Source organism: Capra hircus, chromosome 8, assembly GCF_001704415.2.
Source record: "Capra hircus breed San Clemente chromosome 8, ASM170441v1, whole genome shotgun sequence".
Taxonomy (NCBI): domain Eukaryota; kingdom Metazoa; phylum Chordata; class Mammalia; order Artiodactyla; family Bovidae; genus Capra; species Capra hircus.
In genome coordinates, this window is record NC_030815.1 from 7,921,678 (window position 1) to 7,937,374 (window position 15,697).

Here is a 15,697-nt window from a genome sequence, read left to right on the forward strand (position 1 = left end):
GGTGATCAAAACCATCCCCAAGAAAAGGAAATGCAAAAAGGCAAAATGGTTGTCTGAGGAGGCCTTACAAAAAGCTGAGAAAATGAGAGAACTGAAAGACAAAGGAGAAAAGGAAAGAGATAACCATCTGAATGCAGAGTTCCAGAAAATAGCATGGAGAGATTAGAAAGCCTTCTTAAGTGAACAAGGTAAAGAAACAGAGGAAAGCAATAGAGTGGGAAAGACTAGAGATCTCTTCAAGAAAATCAGAGATACCAAGGGAACATTTCATGCACAGTTCAGTTCAGTTCAGTCGCTCAGTCGTGTCCGACTATTTGTGACCCCATGAATCGCAGCACGCCAGGCCTCCCTGTCCATCACCTACCCCCGAGTTCATTCAGACTCACATCCATCGAGTCAGTGATGCCATCCAGCCATCTCATCCTCTGTCGTCCCCTTCTCCTCCTGCCCCCAATCCCTCCCAGCATCAGAGTCTTTTCCAATGAGTCAACTCTTCACATGAGGTGGCCAAAGTACTGGAGTTTCAGCTTTAGCATCATTCCTTCCAAAGAAATCCCAGGGTTGATCTCCTTCAGAATGGACTGGTTGGATCTCCTTGCAGACCAAGGGACTCTCAGGAGTCTTCTCCAACACCACAGTTCAAAAGCATCTATTCTTTGGCGCTCTGCCTTCTTCACAGTTCAACTCTCACGTCCATACATGACCACAGGAAAAACCATAGCCTTGACTAGACGGACCTTAGTTGGCAAAGTAATGTCTCTGCTTTTGAATATGCTATCTAGGTTGGTCATAACTTTTCTTCCAAGGAGTAAGCGTCTTTTAATTTCATGGCTGCAATCACCATCTGCAGTGATTTTGGAGCCCCCCAAAATAAAGTCTGACACTGTTTCCACTGTTTCCCCATCTATTTCCCATGAAGTGATGGGACCAGATGCCATGATCTTCGTTTTCTGAATGTTGAGCTTTAAGCCAACTTTTTCACTCTCCTCTTTCACTTTCATCAAGAGGCTTTTTAGTTCCTCTTCACTTTCTGCCATAAGGGTGGTGTCATCTGCATATCTGAGGTTATTGATATTTCTCCCAGCAATCTTGATTCTAGCTTGTGTTTCTTCCAGTCCAGCATTTCTCATGATGTACTCTGCATAGAAGTTAAATAAGCAGGGTGACAATATACAGCCTTGACGTACTCCTTTTCCTATTTGGAACCAGTCTGTTCTTCCATGTCCAGTTCTAACTGTTGCTTCCTGGCCTGAATACAGATTTCTCAAGAGGCAGGTCAGGTGGTCTGGTATGCTCATCTCTTGCAGAATTTTCCATAGTTTATTGTGATCCACACAGTCAAAGGCTTTGGCATAGTCAATAAAGCAGAAATAGATGTTTTTCTGGAACTCTCTTACTTTTTCCATGATCCAGGGGATGTTGGCAATTTGATCTCCGGTTCCTCTGCCTTTTCTAAAACCAGCTTGAACATCTGGAAGTTCACAGTTCACATATTGCTGAAGCCTAGCTTGGAGAATTTTGAGCATTACTTTACTAGCATGTGAGATGAATGCAATTGTGCAGTAGTTTGAGCATTCTTTGGCATTGCCTTTCTTTGGAATTGGAATGAAAACTGATCTTTTCCAGTCCTGTGGCCACTGCTGAGTTTTCCACATTTGCTGGCATATTGAGTGCAGCACTTTCACAGCATCATCTTTCAGGATTTGAAACAGCTCCACTGGAATTCCATCACCTCCACTAGCTTTGTTTGTAGGGATGCTTTCTAACGCCCACTTGACTTCACATTCCAGGATGTCTGGCTCTAGATGAGTGATCACACCATCGTGATTATCCGGGTCGTGAAGATCCTTTTTGTACAGTTCTTCTGTGTATTCTTGCCACCTCTTCTTAATGTCTTCTGCTTCTGTTAGGTCCATACCACTTCTGTCCTTTATCGAGCCCATCTTTGCATGAAATGTTCCTTTGATATCTCTAATTTTCTTGAAGAGATCTCTAGTCTTTCCCATTCTGTTGTTTTCCTCTATTTCTTTGCATTGATCGCTAAAGAAGGCTTTCTTATCTCTTCTTGTTATTCTTTGGAACTCTGCATTCAGATGCTTATATCTTTCCTTTTCTCCTTGGCTTTTCACTTCTCTTCTTTTCACAGCTATTTGTAAGTCTTCCCCAGACAGCCATTTTGCTTTTTTGCATTTCTTTTCCATGGGGATGGTCTTCATCCCTGTCTCCTGTACAATGTCATGAACCTCAGTCCATAGTTCATCAGGCACTCTATCTATCAGATCTAGGCCCTTAAATCTATTTCTCACTTCTACTGTATTATCATAAGGGATTTGATTTAGGTCATACCTGAATGGTCTAGCGGATTTCCCTACTTTCCACAATTTAAGTCTGAATTTAGTAATAAGGAGTTCATGATCTGAGCCACAGTCAGCTCCTGGTCTTGTTTTTGTTGACTGTATAGAGCTTCTCCATCTTTGGCTGCAGAGAATATAATCAATCTGATTTTGGTGTTGACCATCTGGTGATGTCCATGTGTAGAGTCTTCTCTTGTGTTGGAAGAGGGTGTTTGCTATGACCAGTGCATTATCTTGGCAAAACTCTATTAGTCTTTGCCCTGCTTCATTCCGTATTCCAAGGCCAAATTTGCCTGTTACTCCAGGTGTTTCTTGACTTCCTACTTTTGCATTCCAGTCCCCTGAAATGAAAAGGACATCTTTTTTGGGTGTTAGTTCTAAAAGTGTGGCCATTATTATATAATAAATTTAAATGGAGTCACCTATAAAAATATTGTGTCTGAAACAAGTATAATAATAGGCTGGCTTAAACTAAGGGGTTTTGCGTGTATGGGAACAGCAGTCAAGATGGGAAAGGGGATGCCTGACCTCTACACAGACAGGCATGATGAATCGGTGTGCAGGGGCTGGGCAATTGCAAAGAGCAGGACAAGGGTGAGTGAGATAAGCTCCAGTTCCTAGCATTGTGAGTCCCCACTTTCTGAGCTACGTGACCTACATGATCCAGACCTTGCAAGGAGCAAGCTGAGTGACAGAGGCAGAACGAGCAGGAGGTTATGTGAAGTTCTAACTTTTCCTCTTCAGCAGTGGGGGATGGTAATGACTCTGACACCCCCTCCCCAATCTCAGTGATTAACTGAGATGACTTCCCAGTTTCCCTTTAGCAGCTTTCATGGCTGAGCAGAATCTAGTGAGGTTTGGGGGAAACATCAAGTTCACCATCTCCCCAGACGGCCAGCCTTCTGATTAAAGGCACCTCTCCTTTCTACCAACATCTGTGAGTATTGATTTTTAAGCAGCAAGCAGCAGGACCTGATCTGATAACAAAATGTCCAGAACAGAGAAATCTAGAGAGACAAAAAATGATTTTGGTGATTGCTTGGAGCTGGAGGCATAAGAGGACATGAAGACAATAGCTAAAGGATGTGGAATTTCTTTTTTCAAAGAAAAGGTTTTTTTTTAATGTAGATCATTCTTTTAAGTCTTTATTCAACTTGTTACAGTATTACTTTTATGTTCTGGTTTCTTTGCCCTGAGACATGTGGAATCTTGGCTTCCTGACAGGGGATCGAACTTGCACCCCCCAGCACTGGAAAGCAAAGTCTTAACCAATGAACTGCCAGGAAGTCCCTGCTGCTGCTGCCAAGTCGCTCAGTTGTGTCCGACTCTGTGCGACCCCATAAACAGCACCCCACCAGGCTCCTCTGTCTCTGGGATTCTCCAGGCAAGAATACTGGAGTGGGTTGCCATTTCCGTCTCCAAGGGAAGTTCCAGGTGGTAAAAATATTCCAAAATTGAGCATGGTGATGTTTGTAGAGCCCTTTAATATGCTAAAACCTAGTGGTTTGTACAGTTTAAATGAGTGAACTGTATGGTATGTGAACTACATCTCAACAAAACTCTTACAAGGAGACAGAGAGAGAGGGAGAAGCTGTTGGTAAAGGCAGAGATACAAATTAATGTAGGGTTAATGCATTAAGCCATGTTTCAGAGAATATGGTCTAAACCTGCATGTCCAGCAGAAATTTTAGGGATAATGGAAATAATCTGTGCTGTCCAATAGGGTAACCACTAACCACATGTGACTGCTGAGCAATGGAAACGTGGCTAGAGAGACTAAAGAATTAAATTTTCCAGATCTGTTGGTGTTTGCATTATGGATTGTCCTGTTCTAAGGAAACAAACCATAATCCATAATTTGATGGAATTCCAGTTGAGCTATTTCAAATCCTGAAAGATGATGCTGTGAAAGTGCTGCACTCAATATGCCAGCAAATGTGGAAAACTCAGCAGTGGCCACAGAACTGGAAAAGGTCAGTTTTCATTCCAATCCCTAAGAAAGGCAATGCCAAAGAATGCTCAAACTACTGCACAATTGCACTCATCTCACACGCTAGTACAGCGACGCTTAAAATTCTCCAAGCCAGGCTTCCGCAATACATGAACCGTGAACTTCCAGATGTTCAAGCTGGTTTTAGAAAAGGCAGAGGAACCGGAGATCAAATTGCCAACATCCGTTGGATCATGGAAAAAGGAAGGGAGTTTCAGAAAAACATCGATTTCTGCTTTACTGACCATGCCAAAGCCTTTGACTGTGTGGATCACAATAAACTGTGGAAAATTCTGAAAGAGATGGGCATACCAGACCACCTGACCTGCCTCTTGAGAAATCTGTATGCAAGTCAGGAAGCAACAGTTAGAACTGGACATGGAAGAACAGACTGGTTCCAAATAGGAAAAGGAGTACGTCAAGGCTGTATATTGTCACCCTGCTTATTTAACTTATATGCAGAGTACATCATAAGAAACACTGGGTTGGAAGAAGCACAAGCTGGAATCAAGATTGCCAGGAGAAATTATCAATAACCTCAGATATGAAGATGACACCACCCTTATGGTAGAAAGTGAAGAAGAACTAAAGAGCCTCTTGATGAAAGTGAAAGAGGAGAGTGAAAAAGTTGGCTTAAAGCTCAACATTCAGAAAACGAAGATCATGGCATCTGGTCCCATCACTTCATGGGAAATAGATGGGGAAACAATGGAAACTGTGGCTGACTTTATTTTTCTGGGCTCCAAAATCACTGCAGATGGTGATTGCAGCCATGAAATTAAAAGACGCTTACTCCTCGGAAGGAAAGTTATGACCTAGACAGCATATTCAAAAGCAGAGACATTACTTTGCCGACTAAGGTCCATCTAGTCAAGGCTATGGTTTTCCCAGTGGTCGTGTATGGATGTGAGAGTTGGACTATAAAGAAAGCTTAGTGCCTAAGAATGGATGCTTTTGAATTATGGTGTTGGAGAAGACTCTTGAGAGTCCCTTGGACTGCAAGGAGATCCAACCAGTCCATTCTAAAGGAGATCAGCCCTGGGATTTCTTTGGAAGGAATGATGCCAAAGCTGAAACTCCAGTACTTTGGCCACCTCATGCGAAGAGTTGACTCGTTGGAAAAGATTCTGATGCTGGGAGGGATTGGGGGCAGGGGATGACAGAGGATGAGGTGGCTGGATGGCATCACCAACTCGATGGACATGGGTTTGGGTGGACTCCTGGAGTTGGTGATGGACAGAGAGACCTGGCGTGCTGCAGCCCATGGGGTCACAAAGAGTCGGACTTGACTGAGTGACTGAACTGAACTGAAGGAAACAAATCTCTTACCAAAAAACAGAACAATACTCATGATTTTTACTCATTCATACACTATAGGAAAGATCTTACAACTAACCAGAAAAATGGAATCAGTGTATCAGTTGTCGAGGTCTTCTGAGGGATAACTTGGTAATTCATCTTCAAGAAGCTCTTAAATTTAAAGATGTGATGACTCCTAAAGTCCAGAAGTTGCCTTAAGTCCAGCAGGAACTGACAGCTACTCCCATTCTGCTTTCCGTGCCTCCTGCTATAGACTGAATGTGTCCCCCATATGTCCATGCTGTGTTCTAAGGCCCATTTTGATGGTGTTAGAAGATGGGCCTTTCGAAGGTGATTAGGTTGTGAGGGTGAAGCCCTCAGAAATGGAATTAGTGCTCTTACAAGAGAGGCCCAGAGAGCTTCCAAGTTTCTTCCATCACATGAGGTCACAGCAAAAATGAACCTGAAGGTGGGCCCTCCCATGACCAGACTACTACCCTGATCTTGGGCTTCCAGGACTGCGGGCAATAAACAAACCGTCTGCTGTTTATAAGCCACCAAGTCTGTGGTATTTTGTTATAGCAGCCTGAAAGGACTAAGATACCCTGAGAAGGCAATTCCCCTCACCAACCACTCACTGTAACTGTGACAGGAAAATCAGGTTCTCATCCAGCCACACCCTTTCTCAAACAGGTCTTACACAGAAGGGTCTCTGTTGTCAACCAACACATACCCATTGGAAGCAGACCCTGAATGGAAGATCAGGTGGTAACAGATAAACCTTTGTCATGAGTTAGGTGCTATTTTTAAACCTAATTAAGAGCCCTTAAATTTAAAAAAAATCTCCATTAATTTATGAAACCTATAATACTAGCCAATCCATGTTGCACCAGATGTGAGAACAAATCACATCTCAATGCAGCTTCCAGAATGGTTCAAAACAGCACATAGGAATCACCAGGATAGCCTGTCTGCCCAGGGAGTTAGCAAATGCAGTTGGAAAGTCGAATTCAATACAGTTCCTACTTTGATGATTTTTGGCAGTTAAAAAGGACATAAATAAACAGTGCTGCGATGAACATTGGGGTACACGTGTCTCTTTCAACTCTGGTTTCCTCGGTGTGTATGCCCAGCAGTGGGATTGCTGGGTCGTATGGCAGTTCTATTTCCAGTTTTTTAAGGAATCTCCGCACTGTTCTCCATAGTGGCTGTACTCGTTTGCATTCCCACCCACAGTGTAAGAGGGTTCCCTTTTCTCCACACCCTCTCCAGCATTTATTGCTTGTAGACTTTTGGATAGCAGCCATTCTGACTGGTGTGAAATGGTACCTTATTGTGGTTTTGATTTGCATTTCTCTGATAATGAGTGATGTTGAGCATCTTGTACCCCAGCGTTCATTGCAGCACTGTTTATAACAGCCAGGACATGGAAGCAACCTAGATGTCCATTGGCAGACGAATGGATAAGAAAGCTGTGGTACATATACACAATGGAATATTACTCAGCCATTAAAAAGAATACATTTGAATCAGTTCTAATGAGGTGGATGAAACTGGAGCCTATTATACAAAGTAAGCCAGAAAGAAAAACACCAATACAGTATACTAACGCATATATAAGGAATTTAGAAAGATGGTAACGATAACCCTGTATGTGAGACAGCAAAAGAGACACAGATGTATAGAACAGTCTTTTGGACTCTGTGGGAGAGGGCGAGGGTGGGATGATTTGGGAGAATGGCACTGAAACATGTGTAATATCATATGTGAAACGAATTGCCAGTCCAGGTTCGATGCATGATACACGATGCTCGGGACTGGTGCACTGGGATGACCCAGACGGATGGGATGGGGAGGGAGGTGGGAGGGGGGTTCAGGATGGGGAACACGTGTGCACCCATGGCGGATTCACGTTGATGTATGGCAAACCCAATACAATATTGTAAAGTAAAAAAAAAATCAGAACATAAATAAGCAAGATAAAGAATCTTGAAGACTCCCCAAAGAGTAAAAAAGTTTAAAAATGATGCCAAAATACTTAATGCTTTAAACATGCTGGCCCTTTAAGAAAAACTCTTCAGCCATGGGAAATAAAATTTGTTTAATTAAAATAAAATAAAATTAAATAATTAATTAAATAAAATTACAATTTGTTGGAGAGAGTCAAGTTGCAAATTATGTACTGTAACCACCTATATATACATGTATTTCAAATAGTTTAAAAGAAATCAGTCTTCTAGAAACTGAAGCATCCAACTAACTCCCTTTTTGGAAAGGGACATTTCCAATACGAAGACTTAAATTTAACACAGTTATTAAAACATGGATTAAAAGGTATATTTTTGCAAACCAATGTGCATATACTTAACATCTATAGCTATAAACTTAAAAATGATTAACATGATTTAGAAAAAAAAACATGTATTACCCTAATAGTAAAAAAAGGTATATATTATCCTAATTAGTAAAAAATTAAAACAATGTCTAAATAAATCCTTAATAAAAATATAAAAAGTACTTCTGCTTTCTAATACTAAACCAATTCTCTCTAAAAAGCTTTTGGATCAGAAAAGAAAAAAAATGTAAGAGTTTAATAACAGCAGTTCCTTTTGATAAATTACAAGGAATAAATAAACGCAATTCAGCATTTGGTCAACAACTACTCAGATAATGGTTCCACAAACCCCGTATTCACATTTTAAGTTTTAAGAGTTTTAATTATTTAGTACAAGAAGGTTATATAAAAATCTATATTTCAAATTCACCTAATACTACTAATAAATTATGAATTTTGGTTTTTAAAAGTTATACATCTGATTTTATCATAATGTGCAATATAATTTAAATATAACATCTTAGTTATGCGATTTTTATCCTATCACGAGCTTGACTGAATAGGATGTCCTAAACTTCTTATACTTGCCAGGTTATCATTACTTACATGGTGTATTTAAGACGGTAAATACAAGCCAGAGTATTTCATGAGTTACAAATAATGGCTTCATGTAAAACCCTGCAAGTTATGCGAACCAATGGACTCACCCCACCTCTTGTGCCTGGATAAGGTTTACAGTGTCGCATTTCCCATAAGTTTTTAATAATAACCATGATATGTATTTTTTAATGTCAACAGATCCCTAATTGACCTGAGACCTTAAGTTCCAATTGAGGACACTGGGGAGTAATCTCTATGTATCTGGAAAATTCCCAAAGAAAAAAATTTTAATTTATAAGGAAAAAAAAAAAAAGAAACTAAGTTCATGTTCAGATGGTTTTGGCCTATGTATTCCTGCCATATAAACACATACATCTTTATGACACGCCCAAAGAAAGTAAAAATTATAAACATTGCTTAATAATGTTCTTGGTAAGAGTTTCAAAGGGTTAAATAACTCTGGCCTTTAATCACTGTTTGGGTATAAGGCTGTTAGGAGCGAGGCATGGAGACACTCTGGGAGGAAGCTGTGATGGGCCCTGAAAGCCTGCAGACAGAGGTCTCTGCCATAGTGGGACAGCCCCTGTCCTGGACCAGTCCTGGGCCATCACAGGGGAGGGCGGTGCCCATGAGGAGTAAGGTGTCCACCTGGAGCGTGGTACCCCACTCTTTGCATGAATAATGAACAATGCCTGGCTGATCCAATGGTGGACTATGAGCTGCCAGCCTCGCTGTGGTCCCCTGTGCTCCTCGGTGACAGGTGATGGCTGTGTGCTGTGCCTGCTGCATCCCCTGGGGTGTGCTCTGGCCTCTCCTAAGGTCTGCTGATGTTTGTACAGACTCAGTTTAGGTCTTGGATACTCCTCACTTTATGCAAATTCTTAATAGTAGTAATATTACCTTCAGGACTAGTTACTATAAAATATATTAGGTCAAGACAATGGACACTTCCTGTTTTTTGATACCTTTGCTTTTATCTTAATAAACTGATCATTTCTGTTTTTAAATTAATAGACTCTTTATCTCCCTCCTAACCCTTTTACCCTACCCTCACTGACTCTGAAGTTTCCCCTATTATTTACATCTTTCATTAGTGGGGTACATTTGTTGATTACCAATACTGAAGCATTGTTAACAAATAAATCCACAGTTTACATTAGTGTTCACTCTTAAGTCAGCTCAGTTCAGTCACTCTGTCGTGTCTGATTCTTTGTGACCCCACGGACTCCAGCACGCCAGACTTCCCTGTCCATCACCAACACCAAGCTTGCTCAAACTCATGTCCATGGAGTCAGTGATGCCATCCAACAATGTCATCCTCTGTCGTCCCCTTCTCCTCCTGCCTTCAATCTTTCCCAGCAGCAGGGTCTTTTCCAATGAGTCAGCTCTTCACATCTGGTGGACAAAGTTTTAGAGCTTCAGCTTCAGCATCAGTCCTTCCAGTAAGTATTCAAGACTGATTTCCTTTAGGATGGACTAGTTGGATCTCCTTGCAGTTTCAAGGGACTCTCAAGAGTCTTCTCCAACATCACTTTTCAAAAGCATCAATTCTTTGGTGCTCAGCCTTCTTTATAGTCCAAATTTCACATCCATACATGACCACTGGAAAAACCATAGCTTTGACTAGATGGACCTTTGCTGACAAAGTAATGTCTCTGCTTTTTAATATGCTGCCTAGGTTGGTCACAGGCTTTCTTCCAAGGAGCAAGCTTCTTTTAATTCCGTGGCTGCAGTCACCATCTGCAGTGATTTTGCAGCCCAAGAAAATAAAGCCTGTCACTGTTTCCACTGTTACCCCATCTATTTGCCATGAAGTGTGGGACTGGATGCCACAGTCTTAGTTTTTTGGATCTTAGGTTTTAAGCCAACTTTTTCCACTCTCCTCTTTCACTTTCATCAAGAGGCTCTTTAGTTCTTCACTTTCTGCCATAAGGGTGGTGTCATCTGCATATCTGAGGTTATTGATATTTCTCCCGGCAATCTTGATTCCAGTTTGTGCTTCATCCAGCCTGGCGTTTCGCATGATGTACTCTGCATAGAAGTTAAATCAGCAGGGTGACAACATACAGCCTTCACATACTCCTTTTCCTATTTGGAACCAGTCTGTTGTTCCATGTCCAGCTCTAACTGTTGCTTCCTGACCTGCATACAGATTTCTCAAGAGGCAAGTCAGGTGGTCTGGTATTCACATCTCTTGAAGAATTTTCCACAGTTTGTTGTGATCTACACAGTCAAAGGCTTTGACATAATCAATAAAGCAGAAATAGATGTTTTTCTGGAACTCTCTTGCTTTTCATATGTTGGCAATTTGATCTCTGGTTCTTCTGCCTTTTCTAAATCAAGCTTGAACATCTGGAAGTTCTTGGTTCATGTACTGTTGAAGAAAATTTGGAGAATTTTGAGTATTACTTTGCTACCATGTGAGATGAGTACAATTGTGTGATAGTTTGAACATTCTTTGGCATTGCTTTTCTTAGGGATTGGAATGAAAACTGACCTTTTCCAGTCCTGTGCCCACTGCTGAGTTTCCCAGATTTGCTGGCATATTGAGTGCAGCACTTTCACAGCATCATCTTTTAGGATCTGAAATAGCTCAACTGAAATTCCATTACCTCCACTAGCTTTGTTTGTAGTGACGCTTCCTAAGGCCCACTTAACTTCGCATTCCAGGATGTCTGGCTCTCGGTGAGTGATCATACCATCGTGGTTATCTGGGTCATGAAGATCTTTTTTGTATAGTTCTTCTGTGTATTTTTGCCGCCTCTTCTTAATATCTTCTGCTTCTGTTAGGTCCCTACCATTTCTGTCCTTTACTGGACATATGTCCATCATTATTGTATTATACAGAATAGTTTCAGTGCCCTAGAAACTCCATTCCTCTACTTTTTAGTTTAGTTTTAATCGCAGTTGAGAACTCTTTTTTTTTTGGAACTCCCACTATTTTTGGTTTTTCCCCAAATGGTTACTAGGTGGTGCCTAGACAACTGGTACACAGACCCTGACTCTAGGAACATACACAGGTCAGGAAGGCAAGAATTAACACCTGGGGGCTTCCCTAGTGACTTAGTAAAGTATCTACCTTACAATGCAGGTTCGATCCCTGGATTGGAAAGATTCCCTTGGAGAAGGGACTAGCCACCCACTCCAGTATTCTCGCCTGGGAAATCCCATGGACAGAGGAAGCTGGCAGGTTACTCTGCATCCATGGGGTCACAGAGTATCTGACACGATTGAGCAACTAACACTTTCACAAAAAATCGGTGTGGAAATCATAGTAAATGTTCATTTATATAAATACTGTCTCACCTCAACCAGCATAACCCTAGAATAAGGTGTGGCAAAGGCATCGAGCAGGGCTGCTGAGGCCATGTTAGTTAGGTTCCGTCTACTTATGGAATATGTCTTTTCAAGTCAGGGCATTTCACTGGGTGAAAGCACCCCCTTGTCGCAGGGCACCCCTTTATCCTGTTGCAAACACATTAGTACAGTATATTGTTCCTTCCATCCCGGAGAACACCTTCAGTGCAACCCACTGACATGCTTCTCTTTATGGAACAAGTTCTTTCCGCTGTCAGGCAGGCTGCAGGGCCAGTTTATAGCAGCAGTATTCACGACAGCTAAAGGGCAGAAGCAACCCAGTGCTTCTGATATAAACAAAAATATGCTCAAAATGGCTTTAAGCCTTAAGCATAAGACAGAACACCGTAGAACACCTAGAACATAGACAAAACATCCTCTGACAAATCACGGCAATGTTTTCTTAGGTCAGTCTCCCAAGGCAACAGAAACAAAAGCGAAAATGAACAAATGAGACTAATCAAACTTATAAGTTTTTCCACAAAGGAGATTATAAACAAAACGAAAAGACTATTTACAGATTCAGAGGAATTATCAATATTTGCAAATGATGTGGCCAACAGGGCTTAATTTCTAAAATATACCAACAGTTCGTACAACTCGATAACAAAAGACAAACAGCCCAGCCAAACAATGAGCATAAGATCTAAACAGACATTTCTCCAAAGACGACATACAGATGGCCAAGAGGCATGTGAAAAGATGCTCATGGCCGGTAGTTACTAGAGAAATGCAAATCAAAGCTACAATAGGGTACCACCTGCCACTGGTCAGAATGGCTGGTGAGCTCGGTTTTCTTCTCTGTGAAGCTGGAACTGGGGGGGTAGCAGTATCCGCCCTGTAAGACTTGGGGAGGAGGGGAGGAAAGGACGGGGAGTTACATGGCGACAGGGCTTCAGTTTTGCACGCTCAGAGTTCTGGAGATGGATGGTGATGATGGATGCGCAAAAACTTGGATACACTTAATGCCAAAGACAGTTCATTTGGCAAACTCTATGTTATAAGTATTTTACAATTTAAAATCATTTATAAAAACAAAAAAGTGGGGGGATAAGGAGCTCATTTCTACACGGTGCCTGGAAACATACCCCTAGGCTGTCTGCCGTCCAGGGGGAGGTGGGGACTGGTGTTCATTTCACAGCATTAGCTGGTGAGGGTCAAACGCTGGGCTTGCCCTCTGGGCTTCAGTTTCCTCACCCCAAAACTGAAGTCACTGTGAGAAGTAGAAATAGAGCAGGTACAACTGTTAGAAATGGAGGCCCAGCCTTAACCGGCTTCCCTAGCGGCTCAGTGGTAAAGAATCCGCCTGCCAAGGCAGGAGACAGAGATTCGATCCCATTGGGAAGATTCCCTGGAGGGGGAAATGACAGCCCTTGCCTGGAGAACCCCCATGGACAGAGGAGCCTGGTGGGCTATAGTCCACGGGGTCACAAAGAGTCAGACATGGCTTAGCAACTAAACAAGAAACAACCACCACCCAGCCTTAGTAAACAGTGACAGTTGCTGCTAGCCTGGAAGCTACCAGGGAGCGGGCTTGACTCAGCAGCCAGGGACTGGCACCCTAGACTCAGTAGGGTGGTATCCAGATGCCCCCTCATTTTGGGGGCTGGAACTCAGCTTCCAGGGCAAGCCAGAGGGGCAGCAATTTTGCAGCAATGCCAACAAGAAGGGACAGAATTGTGGTCAGTTTCTCTGGAGGGGTTAAAAACTCACCAAGTTCCAGTGGAGGGCAGGGCATGACATCTTGACTTGTTTTGGAAGCACATATTTAGATTTCACAAGAGGCATGGGGTCGCAGCCAGAACGCACTCACCGTGGGACTTTCAACTCGTCTCCCCGCCGCCCGATCCTTCCAGCTCCAGGCCTAAACTGCTGTTTGTCAGTTGCTCCGAGTTCTTCCCAAATAGGGCTGCCCTAAATGAAGGGGGGCAGGATTAGGCCAGGGGAACGTGGTCTCCATGGGCTTGAGGGTGGTCAGGGGCCAGAGGAGCATGCATCAGTGGCTGGCACAGCCCTCACCCTTCTCTCCTTCTCTGAAACACTTTCCCAGCCCAGCACTGCTCCCTGCTTCTCTAAAGCAGTGTCCAGTTTCCTGATAGAAAAGCCTTCCTTCAATTTTTGAATGACTGTCAGCAGCTGGCCACCTCCCACAAAAGGAAAGTGAAAGTTGCTCAGTCATGTTTGACTCTTTGTGACCCCATGGACTATATTGTCCATGGAATTCTCCAGGCCAGAATACTGAAGTGGGTAGGCTTTCCCTTCTCCAGCGGATCTTCCCGACCCAGGAATCAAACCTGGGTCTCGTCCATTGGAGGCAGATTCTTTACCAGCTGAGCTACCAGAGAATCCCCTCGACAGAGGGAGGTGGACAGCAAATTGTTTGAGATTTAAGACCCAGGTGGACCTATTATAATTAACACCTGGGATGGATTATTTTTTAACACGTCCCTGTCCATATACAACAGAATTACTTTTAGTAACAATCATATAATGTTTCATTATTCAAATTTGGAACAGAGTTCAGGTATGAACTAAATTTTCACTTGCCAATAGAAAATATTAGATCTCACAGTTCCATATTATATTGTGTAAAAATTTTTGTTGTTGTTGAGATACAATTGAATATAACTTTGTAGTCTGCACTTCTCGGGTGGCGCAGTGGTAAAGAATCCTCCTGCTAACGCAGGAGACATAAGAGACTGGGGTTGGATCCCTGGTTCAGGAAGATTCCCTGGAGAAGGAAATGGCAACCTGTTCCCACATTCTTTCCTGGGAAATCCCATGGACAGAGGAGCCCGGCAGGCTGTAGGCCGTGGGGTCACAAAGAGTCGGGCAGCACACACCTGTACTATGAGACAATCACCAGGATGAATTTGGTTACCATCCATTACCACGCATGGTTACCATTTTTTCTCTTGTGAGGAGAACTTTTAAGATCTACTCTCTCAGCCACCTTCAAGCATACAAAACAGTGTTGTTAACTATTGTCACCATGTTGGACCTTACAGAACTTGCTTATCTTACAGCTGGAACTGTTTTAAATTTTACACACAATCGAAACCTCCAAGTTTACGGTATCACGTGGAATGACAAACGTGAAGTAACTCAAGGCCATGCCTTTGTGCAATGCCTGTTATCCCTATGTTATCATGGGTTATTCTGAATTGGCTATTAAAACAGGTGTTGGAGACAGTTGCTGCTGCTGCTACTAAGTTGCTTCAGTCGTGCCTGACTCTGTGCGACCCCATAGACGGCAGCCCACCAGGCTCCCCCGTCCCTGGGATTCTCTAGGCAAGAACACAGGAGTGGGTTGCCATTTCCTTCACTGGAGACAGTTACTGCCCAATATTAAACCCCAAGCTCCAGAGGACATCCAATGCTTAAGACTCTGTCCTACTTTAGAGGGACCAAGTACCATCCCTGATCACCCAGGCGCAAGGTGTGGCCAAAAAACAAAAGTAAAAGCCCGTCCGCCCTCCCTTCCCCTCCGCCACAAGCTTTCAACCTTTCTGTATCAAACGGAACTTACCCTGGACTGAAAATGCATGAAGTTGAACCCACCGAGCAGGAACTTCGGCACAACAGGGAGTTCTCTGGATAAACTTTCAGATAGAATACAATCATTAACGGATAAATAAGGAAATGTATCATGTTGAAGCTTATGTATGTACTAATAAAACACCATCTCACCTGCCAGAGTAGTTTAGAACTTGAAACAATGAGAGGTTTTTTGTTTTTTGCTTTTTTTGTGGAAGGGGGAGG